Source organism: Neomonachus schauinslandi, chromosome 3, assembly GCF_002201575.2.
Source record: "Neomonachus schauinslandi chromosome 3, ASM220157v2, whole genome shotgun sequence".
NCBI classification, from domain to species: domain Eukaryota; kingdom Metazoa; phylum Chordata; class Mammalia; order Carnivora; family Phocidae; genus Neomonachus; species Neomonachus schauinslandi.
This window is the reverse complement of record NC_058405.1, coordinates 47,603,441-47,616,225: the sequence shown is the minus strand read 5'-3', so window position 1 is coordinate 47,616,225 and position 12,785 is coordinate 47,603,441.

Below are 12,785 nucleotides of genomic sequence, written 5' to 3'. Positions count from 1 at the left end.
TGAAAAAAGATATACCATGCTAGCACTAATCAAGGCAAAGCTGGAGGAGAGCTATATTATTTTCAAACAAAGCAGACTTGAGATCAATAAAAATTATCACATATAAAAAGAAGTAAGAGATCAATATGCAACAATGTATAGCAATCCTAAATGTGAATGCATCCAAAAATAGAATGTTGAAATATATGAGGTAGAGTATCTGGGTGTCAGTTAAGTGTCTGTCTGGTGATTTCAGCTCAGTTCATGGGTGGTGAGATTAAGCAGCATGAGCAAAACATCAATCTCTAAGCTCAGCAAGGAGTCTGCTTGAGATTTTTCTCCTTCTGTCCCTCCCCCTCACTAGCACTTGCTTGTGCTCTCTAAAATAAGTAAATCTTTAAATATATATATATATATATATATATATATATGAGGCAAAACTAAATGGAAATGAACAGAGAAGTAGATAAATCCACTATTACGACAAGGCTTCCACGGTCCATGTTAATAATTGATAAATCAATATTGATAAATATTGATAAATCAATAAGGATATTGACCTAAAGTTGACCTGAATCAGACTATTAATCAACTTGATCAAATTGAAATTCAAAGAAAACTTTATCCAACTTCAAAAGAATACACATTCTTCTCATGGAACATTCACCAACATCACCCACATTCTGAGTCATAAAACATACTTTAACAATTTAATAAAATAGAAATCATGTAAAGTTTGTTCTCAGACCATAATGGAATTAAATTAGAAATCAATAAAGAAACATAGCAGTATGTAGAGGGACATCTATAGGACATAGTGCATATATCAGGAAAGAGGAAAGATCTAAACGTCAATAACCTAGGTTTAACTTTAGAAACCTAGAGAAAGAAAAGCATATTAAGGCTTGAACAAGCAGAAGGAAAGAGATCATAAACATTATCAGAAATCAAGAAATTGAAAATAGGAAAACAGTGGAGAATATCACCAAAACCAAAAGTTGTTTCTTTCCAAATGAATGCATTTATAGGCAGGATAACAAAGAAAGAGAGAAGACACAAATTATAAATTTCAGAAATGTAAGAGATGTAGCTTATTTCACAGATATTAAAAAGATAACAAACGATGTTACAAACAACTCGATACCTATAAATTTGGTAAGTTAGATGAAAAGGGACAATAATTTTAAAGGCAAAACTACCAGGGTGCCTGGGTGGTGTAGTCGGTTGAGCCTCCAACTCTCATTATGATCTCAGGGTCCTGATATCAAGCCTTGCATCGAGCTCTGCACTCAGTATGGAGTCTGCCTTAGATTCTCTCTCTCTCTCTTCCCCTCCCACTCATGCTCTCTAAAATAAATAAATCTTAAAAAAAAAGGCAAAACTACCAAATTTATTTGAAGAAAAAGATGACCTGAATAGTATGACATCTATTAAATAAATTGAATCAATAATTAATAACATTCCAAAAATGAAAGTACCAGTCCATTATGATCTCAATGGTACATTCTCCCAATCACTTAAGAAAGAAATAATTCCATTCTTCACAATATTTTCCAGTATATAAAAATAGGGGGAATACTTCTTATTCCACACATTACTTTAATAATAAAATGATATAAAAATTTTATCAGAAAACTGCACACTGATATTTTTCATAAACATCCTCAATAAAATATTTACAAATTGAATGCAATGTATAAAAATAATTATTAACCTTGGCCAATTGAGATTTATTCCAGTATTGTAGAATTCTGGGATTCTATTCCATATATGAAATGCTGGTTCAGTATTTGAAGAGCAATCATTGTTCTTCAAATAGAAGAATAGAACAAAAAAAAAAAAGGAAATCTGCTAGAAAACATAAGTTGTACAAGGTAAGAGGGTTGATAATATACAGATGTCAAATGTTTTCCCATATAGGAACAATAAACAGATGGAATTCATATTTAAAATTACCATTTATGGGACCCCCTAGGTGGCTCAGTTGATTAAGTGGTTGCCTTTGGTTCAGGTCATAATCCCAGGGGACTGGGATCAAGCCCCATGTCAGGGTCCCTGCTCAGTGGGGAAGTCTGCTTCTCCCTCTTCCTCTGCCCCTCCCCCCAGCATGCTCACATGCTCTCTCTCAAATAAATAATCTTTTAAAAAAATAAATACCATTTAGAGTTGCATCAAAATATAATACTTAAGTATAAATCTAACAAAATATGTCAAAAAAGTCTGTGGAAAATTACAAAACGACAATGAATTTTTTTATATTAAAAAATGTACAGAGAGTCTTCAATCACTCATTGAAAGACTTATAGCCTTTATAGAGTCAGCACAGTATTGAAAAAGAACAAAGTTACAGGACTCATACTACCTTAGTTCAACCTTTCTACAAGACTTTATTAACCAAATGAGTGTAATATTGATGAAAGAATAACATAGGTTAATGGAATATAAGCTAGATCCCAGAAATAGACCATAACAAACATAGTCAACTAATCTTTGACAAAGATCAAAGGCAAATCAATAAAGGATAATCTTTCCAACCAATGGTTCTATATCAATTGGTCCTCCATATGCAAAAATATTAACCTAGATCTTATATATTACATATAAAATGACTCAGAATGGATCGTAGACCAAAATGAAAAACACAAAACTATTAAACTTCTAGAAGATAACTTAGGTGAAAATCTACATGATCTTGGATTTTATGATGACTTTTAAAAATATAATACCAAAAGCAATATCCATGGAAGAAAAATTAGTCTTTCTTAAAATTAAAAACGTGGTCTTTATGAAAGATATAATTAATAGAATAAAAAGATAAAGACTTGGAGAAAATATTATCAAAATACATAGCTGATGAAGGATTTGTATCTAAAATATACCACCAAGGGGCACCTGGGTGGCTCAGTCGTTAAGCATCTGCCTTCGGCTCAGGTCATGATCCCAGGGTCCTGGGATCGAGCCCCGCATCGGCTCCCTGCTCCACGGGGAGCCTGCGTCTCCCTCTCCCACTCCCCCTGCTTGTGTTCCCTCTCTCACTGTGTCTCTCTCTGTCAAATAAATAAAATCTTTAAAAAAATAAAATAAAATAAGGGGCGCCTGAGTGGCTCAGTCGTTAAGCGTCTGCCTTCGGCTCAGGTCATGATCCCAGGGTCCTGGGATCGAGCCCCGCATCGGGCTCCCTGCTCGGCGGGAAGCCTGCTTCTCCCTCTCCCACTCCCCCTGCTTGTGTTCCCTCTCTCGCTGTGTCTCTCTCTGTCAAATAAATAAATAAAATCTTTAAAAAAAAATAAAATAAAATAAAATAAAATAAAATAAAATAAAATAAAATATACCACCAAAAAATGACTAGGAGGAAAGATGGCAGAAGAGTAGGGAACCTCATTTAATCTGGTCCCTTGAATTTAGCTAGATAACTACCAAATCATTTTGAACACCTATGAATTCAACCTGAAATATAAGAAGAGAATTGCTGGAATTCTACAAAGAGAAAAGTGACCACTTTTTACAAGGTAGGAGGTGTGGAGAAGTGAATTGGAGGGACTATATCAGAAGATCAACGGTGGTGGGAGGGAGCCTCTGAAAGCTGGCTACCAGAAAGTGACATAGCCCCAGGGGGCAAAATCAGAACTTTTAGAAGTCTGCTCCAGTGAGAGACATCCTGCCTGAAAGTGCTCAGGTTGCAAAGCAGGGCAGAATCCTAGGTGGACAGTGTGGTCTCAGGATCCCTGTGGTCACAGAAAGAATGGAGGTGCCTGAGCCCACAGAGTTCCCAAGCATCAGAGTAGGAAAGTGGCTATGTTCAGCAAGGAGCCCAGGGGGTGGGCTCTCAGCTGGATTTGCCATAAACCCAAACTTCAGCATCATCATTCATCCCTTCTAGGTGCGGGGGCCCTGTAAAGTGCAGAAACCAGCCACCCTCAACCTTCCCCTGGGGGGGCAGTGTAGGTCTGCACTGCAAGAGTCTGCAGCGTTTGGCACACACAAAAGTGAAGACTGCTTTTCCCTGAGGGTTTACTGAAGAGAGGGGGCCACAGTCTTTCAGCTCAGGGCTAGAGATCAGGGTGCAGCCATTTTCACCTTCATCCTCTAAAGCAGCCAGAAAGCCTTCAGGGAACAAAAGCCACATAGAACAAACCAAAGCAGCATACACTGAGCCTGGCCCCCTGGCAAGGGGCAGTGCAACTCCGTCCAGACAAAGACACCTGAGATTCAGTGCAGCAGGCCCCTCCCCCAGAAGACCAGCTAGAACATCAGGGGGATACCAAATTTATCAAGCACACAAAACTGTGAAACTCCAGTACTAAGGGAAAATAGTGTATAAAATTCAGGGTTTTTTCTCATGATTCTTTTATCTCAGTTTAAAATGCTCATTTTTTCTTTTTTTCCTTTTCAACTAGTTTATTTTATCAACTCTTTGTTTTTAAGTCTTTTTTTTAAACTTTCATTTTTACATTTATATTTTATAGATATATTCTTCATTTTTAGCTCCCTTTCACTGTATTCAATTTTACTTTTGCATATATAAGTTTTGCTTCCTTTACAATTTTGGGATTTAGTGTCTCCTAACAAACAGGCCAATACCCAGGACCAAGTGGGTACTCTGTTTTGTTCACCTGGGAGATTATATTCTCTCCCCACCTCCCCCCCTTTTTTCTTTTCTTTTCTTGTTTCTGACAGATTTGTCTAGCATGTATTTCATTTGGGTCATGGTTGATATTTTTTATTTTGTTCTCTCATTCATCCATTTTTCTCTGGGCAAAATGACTAGAAGGAGGAATTCACAACAAGGGAAAGAACCAGAGGTAATACTCTCTGCCACAGATGTAATCGGTATGGATATAAGTAATATGTTAGAGCTGGAATTCAGAATAACAATTATAAAGTCACTAGCTGGGCTTGAAAAAAGCATAAAGGACACTAGAGAATCTCTTAGTGCAGAAATAAAGTCTAATCAGGATGAAATTAAAAAAGCTTTAACTGAAATGCAGTCTAAAATGGATGATTTAACAACTAGGGTAAATGAAGCAGAAGAGAGAGTCAGCGACACAGAAGACATGATGGAAAGGAAGGGAGCTGAGGAAAACAAAAACAACTAATGGACCATGAAAGGAGGCTTCAAGAAATCAGCAATACCATAAAGCAAAACAGTATTAGAATTATTGGAGCCCAGAGGAAGAAGAAAGAGGTAGGAGGACAGAAGGTATATTTGAGCAAATCACAGCTGAGAACTTCCCTAATCTGGGGAAGAAAACAGGCATTCAAGTCCAAGAGGTAGAGATAACCCTCCCCTCAAAAATCAATAAAAATCAACCAATACCCCAACATATAATAGTGAAGTTTGCAAATTTCAGAGATAAAGTCCTGAAAGCGCCTCAAAACAAGAGGTCTTTGACCTACAATGGTAGAAACATTAGACAGGCAGCAGACCTATCCACACAGACATTGCAGGCCAGAAAGGGCTGGCATGATATATTCAGGGTACTAAATGAGAAAAAACATGCAGTCAAGAATACTTTATTCAGCAAAGCTATCATTCAGAATGGAAGGAGAGATAAAGAGCTTCCAGGACAAACAGAAACTAAAAGAATCTGTGATCACTAAACTAGCCCTGGAAGAAATATTAAAGGGGATCCTGTCAGCAAAAGAGAGAGCCCAAAGTAACATAGACCAGAAAGAAAGAGACAATATACAGAAACAGGGACTTTACAGGTAATACAATGGTACTAAATTCATATCTTTCAACAGTTTCTCTGAATGTAACTGTATTAAATGCTCCCATCAAAAGATACAGTGTATTAGACTGGATAAAAAAGCAATACCCATCCATATGCTGTCTAAAAGAGACTCATGTTAGACCTAAAGACACCTCCAAACTGAAAGTGAGGGGGTGGAAAATCATTTGTCATGCTAATGGACATCAAAAGAAAGCTGGGGTAGAAATCCTCATATCACATAAATTAGATTTTAAACCAAAGACTGTAGTAAGGGATAAAGAGGGACACTATATCATACTTAAAGTGTCTATCCAACAAGAAGATCTAACAATTATAAATATTTATGCTTCTAACTTGGGAAGCAGCCAAGTATATAAACCAATTAATAACCAAATTAAAGAAACACATTGATAATAATAATCATAGGGGACTTTCAACACCCCACTCTCAGCAGTGGACAGATCATCTAAGCAGAAGATCAACAAGGAAACAAGGACTTTGAATGACACTGGACCAGATGGACCCCACAGATTTATACAGTGCATTCCATCCTAAAGCAACAGAATAAACATTCTAATCAAGTGCACATGGAACTTTCTCCAGAATAGATCACATACTGGGTCACAAATCAGGTCTCAACCAATACCAAAAGATTGGGATTATTCCCTGCATATTCTCAGATCACAATGCTTTGAAACTTGAACTTAATAACAAGAGGAGATTTGGAAGGAACTCAAACACTTGGAGGTTAGAGAGCATCCTATTAAAGAATGAATGCATCAACCAGGAACTTAAAGAAGAATTTTTAAAAATCTGGAAACAAATGAAAACGAAAACACAACTGTTCAAAACCTTTGATACAAAAAAGTGGTCCTAAGAGGGAAGTACATAGCAGTACAAGCCTTTCTCAAAAAATTAGAAAAGTCTCAAATACACAAATTAACCTTACAACTAAAGGAGCTGTAGAAAAAGAACAGAAAATAAAGCCTAAACAGGAGAAGAGAAATAATAAAGATTAGAGCAGAAATCAATGAAATAGAAACCATAAAAACAGTAGAACAGATCAGTGAAACTAGAAGCTGGTTCTTTGAAAGAATTAATAAGATTGATAAACCCCTAGCCAGACTTATCAAAAAGAGAAAGGACCCAAATTAATAAAATCACTAATGAAGAGGAGAGATCAGGACCAACAACACAGAAGTACAAACAATTTTAAGAACATATTATGAGCAACTGTATGCCAACAAATTAGGCAATCTGGAAGAAATGGATGCATTGCTGGAAACTTATAAACTACCAAAACTGAAACAGGAAGAAATAGAAAACCTGAACAGAGCCATAACCAGCAAGAAAATTGAAGCAGTAATCAAAAATCTCCCAACAAACAAGAGTTCAGGGATAGATGGCTTCCCAGAGGAATTCTACCAAACATTTAAGGAAGAACTAATATCTATTCTTTTGAAGCTGTTTCAAAAAAACAGAAAGGGAAGGAAAACTTGAAAACTTGTTCTATGAAGCCAACATTTCCTTAATCCTAAACCCAGACAAAGATCCCACCAAAAAGGAGAATTACAGACCAATATCCCTGATGAACATGGATGCCAAAATTCTCACCAAGATACTAGCCAATAGGATCCAACAGTACATTAAAAAGATTCACTGCAATCAAGTGGGATTTATTGCTGGGCAGCAAGGTGGTTTAATATCTGAAAATCAATCAACGTGATACATCACATTAATAAAAGAAAGGACAAGAACCATATAATCCTCTCAATTGATGCAGAAAAAGCATTTAACAAAATACAGCATCCTTTCTTGATTAAAACTTTCTACAGTGTAGGGATAGAGGGAATATACCTCAATATCATAAAACCCATTTACAGAAAGCCCGCAGCAAATACCATTCTCAATGGGGAAAAACTGGTCCCCTCAATGGGGAAAAAAGGTCAGAAACATGACGGGGATGCCCACTCTCATCATTATTATTCAACATAGTACTAGAAGTCTTAGCCTCAGCAATCAAACAACAAAAAGAAATAAAAGGCATTCAAATTGTCAAAGAAGTCAAACTCTCACTCTTCACAGATGACATGATACTCTATGTGGAAAACCCAAAAGACTCCATCCCAAAATTGCTAGAACTCATACAAGAATTCAGCAATGTGTCAGGATATAAAGTTAATGCACAGAAATCAGTTGCATTTCTATACACTGAGACAGAAGAAAGAGAAATTAAGGAATCAATCCTATTTACAATTGCCATAAGATACCCAGGAATAAAACAAAAGCCGTAAGATACCTAGAAATAAACTTAACCACTGATAAAGGATCTGTACTCTAAAAACTACAGAACACTTACGAAAGAAATTGAGGAAAACACAAAGAATTGGAAAAACATTCCATTCTATGGATTAGAAGAACAAATATTGTTAAAATATCTATGCTACCCAGAATAATCTACACATTCAATGCAATCCCTATCAAAATACCATCAACATTTCTCACAGAGCTGGAACTAATAATCCTAAAATTTGTATGGTACCAGAAAAGACCCCGAATAGCCAGAGGAATGTTGAAAAAGAAAACCAAAGCTGGTGGCATCACAATGCCAGACTTCAAGCTCTATTACAAAGCTGTCATCATCAAGACAGTATGGTACTGGCACAAAAACAGACAATAGATCAAAGGAAGAGAATAGAGAACCCAGAAATGGACCCTCAATTCTATGACCAACTAATATATGACAAAGCAGTAAAGAATATCCAATGGAAGACCGTCTCCTCAACAAATGGTGTTGGGAAAACTGGACAGCCACATGCAGAGGAATGAAACTAGGCTACTTTCTTACACTATAACAAAAATAAACTCAAAATGGATGAAAGATCTAAATGTGAGACAGTAATCCATCAAAATCCTAGAGAACACAGGTAGCAACCTTTTTGACCTCGGCTGCATGAACTTCTTGCTAGACACATCTCCAGAGGCAAGAGAAACAAAAGCAAATGAACTATTGGGACTTCATGTGGGTAAAAAAGCTTTTGCACAACAAAGGAGACAGTCAACAAAACTAAAAGGCAACCTATGGAATGGGAGAAGATATTAGCAAATGATGTATCAGATAAAGGGCTAGTATCCAAGATCTATAAAGAACTTATCAAACTCAACACCCAAAAAACAAATAATACAATCAAGAAATGGGTAGAAGACATGAACAGACATTTCTCCAAAGAAGACATCTGAATGGCCAAGAGACCCATGAAAAAATGTTCCACATCACTTGGCATCAGGGAAATCCAAATCAAAACAACAGTGAGATACCACCTCACACCAGTCAGAATGGCTAAAATTAACAAGTCGTGAAACAACAAATGTTGGTGAGGATGCAAAGAAAGGGGAATGCTCTTACACTGTTGGTGGGAATGCAAATGGGTGCAGCCACTCTGGAAAACAGTACGGAGGCTCCTCAAAAAGTTAAAAATAGAACTATTCTACAACCCAGAAGTTGCAATCCTAGGGATTTACCCCAAAGATACAAATGTAGTGATCCAAAGGGGTGCCAGCATCCAATGTTAATAGCAGCAAAGTCCACAATAGCCAAACTATGGAAAGGCCAAGATGTCCTTCAACAGATGAATGGATAAAGATGGGTATATACATATACAATGGAATATTACTCAACCATCAGAAAGGATGAATACTTACCATTTACATCGATGTGGATGGACCTGGAGGGTATTAGGCTGAGCAAAATAAGTCAATCAGAGAAAGACAATTATCATATAGTTTCACTCATATGTGGAATATAAGAAACAGTTCAGAGGATCAAGGGGAAGTTAGGGAAAACGGAATGGGAAGTCATTATAAAGGGAGAAAAACCAGGAGAGACTCTTAAATATAGAAAACAAACTGATGGTTGCTGGAGGGGAGGTGGGTGGGAGAATGGGGTAATTGGGAGATGGGCATTAAGGAAAGCTCTTGATGTGATGAGCACTGGGTGTTATATGCACCCAGTGAATTATGAATTATTGAACACTACCTCTAAAACAAATGATGTACTAAATGTAGGCTAAATGAATTTAAATTAAAAAAATAAAAAATATACCACCAAAAAAATCTTAAATATTTAGAAAACAAAAAAAAAAATCCAATTAAAATGGGCAAATATCTAAATAGATACCTAAAAAAGACACAGAGGGCAAAAAAGCATATGCAAAGATGCTTAACATAATTTCTCCTTAGGAATTGGAAAAAAATTGTTTTAATTTCCGATACATACTTTACAATGGCTACAATTTAAACAAGAAATAAACGTACTATAATATATGTACTAATGATAGGGTACAACAGGAACTCTCATTAGTTGCTGGTGGGAATAAAAATTGATACAGCACTTTAGATAGCAATTTGGCAGTTTCTTACAAAATTAAACATCTACTTATATCTACTTAAATTCTTGCACTGCTAGGAATTTACACACTAATTTGAAAATGTATACCCAAACACATACACAAAATCGGCACATGGATGTATATAGAAACTATTCATAATCACCAAAAAATGGAAGCAATGAATATGTTCTTCCATAAGGAAATAAACTGCAGTTTATGTATACAATGGAATTATCCAGTGATAAAATGAGCTAGCAAGCCATGAAAATACATAGATAAATCTTAATTTCTTGTTTATACATGAAAGAAGCTAGTCTCATAAAGCAATATAACGTATGATTCCAATTATATTTCATTCTAAGAAAGGCAAAACAACAGAGACAATAAACAGAGCAGTGATTGCCACGGGGCTGGGGAAGGCAAAAATGAACCATAAAAACTATTTTAGGGCAGTGAAACTATTTTGTATGATACCGTATTAAGCATTGGTCAAAATTCATAGAATTTTAGAACACAAAAAGTAAACTTTTATATATATGCATATTTTACGTAAATGTGATACATATTTTACATACATATTACAAATATATATATATTTGTATATATACATATACATATATATACACACACACATATACATATACATATATATATATATATTTTTTTTTTTTTTTTTAAAGAAAGTATTTAGGGGCACCTGGGTGGCTTGGTCGGTTGAGTGACCAACTTTTGATTTCGGCTCAGATCATGATCTTGGGGTTGTGCGATCTGGAGCATCCGGCTCCGCACTCAGCAGGGAGACTGCTTAAGATTCTCTCTCTTTCCTTCTCCCTCTGACCCTCCCCCTGCTCATGCTCACTCTGTCCCTCTTTCTCTAAAATAAATAAATAATTATTTTAAAAAAATAAAAATAAAGAAAGCATTTAGGAGATCAGGGATTCCCTAGGTAGAATACAGAATGTGATAAAAAAATATAAATGTATCACAAATGTATAAAACAACAGCACAAAAGGAGGAGGGAATAATGGGCTATCCTAAGTTACTTTGAAAATAAGTAGATTCTGTAAAACTAAAGGCAAAAGAAGCTGCACATAAATACTATATTCTAGCTGATAGTAGTTTTTCACAGTGGTATGGCAGGGAATATATTTGAAAGTTGCTAAGAGAGCAGTTTTCTAAAGTTCTCACTACACAGAAAAAAAAAATGTATGTGAGGTAGTGAATGCATTAACTAATCTTATTTTCATAATCTTTTTATAATATATACATATGAAAATCATTATGTTGTCTAACTTAAACTTACACGTTATATGTCAATTATATCTCAATACAACTGGAAAAAATAACAATTCTGAAACCATTTTACAAGTATACTGTAACTGAACACTTATTTCCATTAAGTAAATGGAAGGCAGAGTATTAAATCCAGGTTCCTCATGGTTGGAGTGGGCAGCTACAGGTAAACAAGAGGAAGAAAATAGAATGATCTGTGTGGTAACGGATTAGAGTTGGATAGATCAGTATTAGGTCAGGTTTCATTTAGTATACAGATAGTTATACATAGAAAAATTTATAAATATGTGCTACACGCATGGATCTCCTGTCAGCTAAAAGAATCCAGGTGTAAAAATATCCCAGAGCAGCAAGTATACCTAAATACCCAGATCTTGGATTCTAATATGATTTTCCAATAAAATAAACCACTGAAGAAATGACTGATTCTCTGACTGGGGCAGGAAATACACAAAATGAGCATAGACCATCTTGTATTGACAGAAAAGATGAAATTTCTGGGGGGGGGGGGTGAATTATAAAAAGAAAACCCCAATGATGGGGGTGTGTAAAAGGGACACTAGAATAAACTAAAAGAGCTCCCACTGAAAAATTTGTAATAATTCAGCAACAAAATAAAGACAGTAGTATGAAATCATAAAGTATAAAATAAATATCCATGAGTCCATTCTAATATAAATAGATTAAATAAATGATTAAATCTCTCATGCAAAATAATCCCAAATAATGTATGGAGATACTTCACCCTTAACAAGTAGCTCATAACTTCTATTCATTAAGTGATTTCCTTTCAAAAGTAAAAAAGAAAGGGGTAAAAAATAGTAACTTTATGGTGGAGAAAACTGACAAACATTACCTCAAGCCAGGTGATTATTAACATCGACAGTGATAAGTCATATTGATAGTACGTACTGTCGACTAATGTAATGAGAATGGCATTTTACTTTTATTATGCTCCTCCAAAAACACATTATCTCAGTGAGAAAAGCATCAAACAATTTCCAACGACTGACAACCTATAAAATATTTGACCAGAATTCCAGGTCATCAAAATAAGAAAAGTCTAAAATACTGTCAAAACCAATAAGAATCGAAGGAGATAAGACTACTAAAGGTAATGTGGAATCATGGATGGGATCCTGGAAGGGAAAAAGGATACTTTAAAAAAAATAGGAAAATTGGAATAAATATGGACACTAGTAATAATAATACATCAATATATGTTCATTAATTTTAACAGATGTACTGTGTACATGTAAGATGTTAATAAAAGGGAAACTCAGTATGGGACACAGGGGTACGGTCTATACTACTTTTCCTTTTAGCAGCCTTATTTAGATAGAATTCATATTCCCTACAATTCACCAATTAAAAGCATACAATTAATGGTTATTAGTATTTTACAGATATG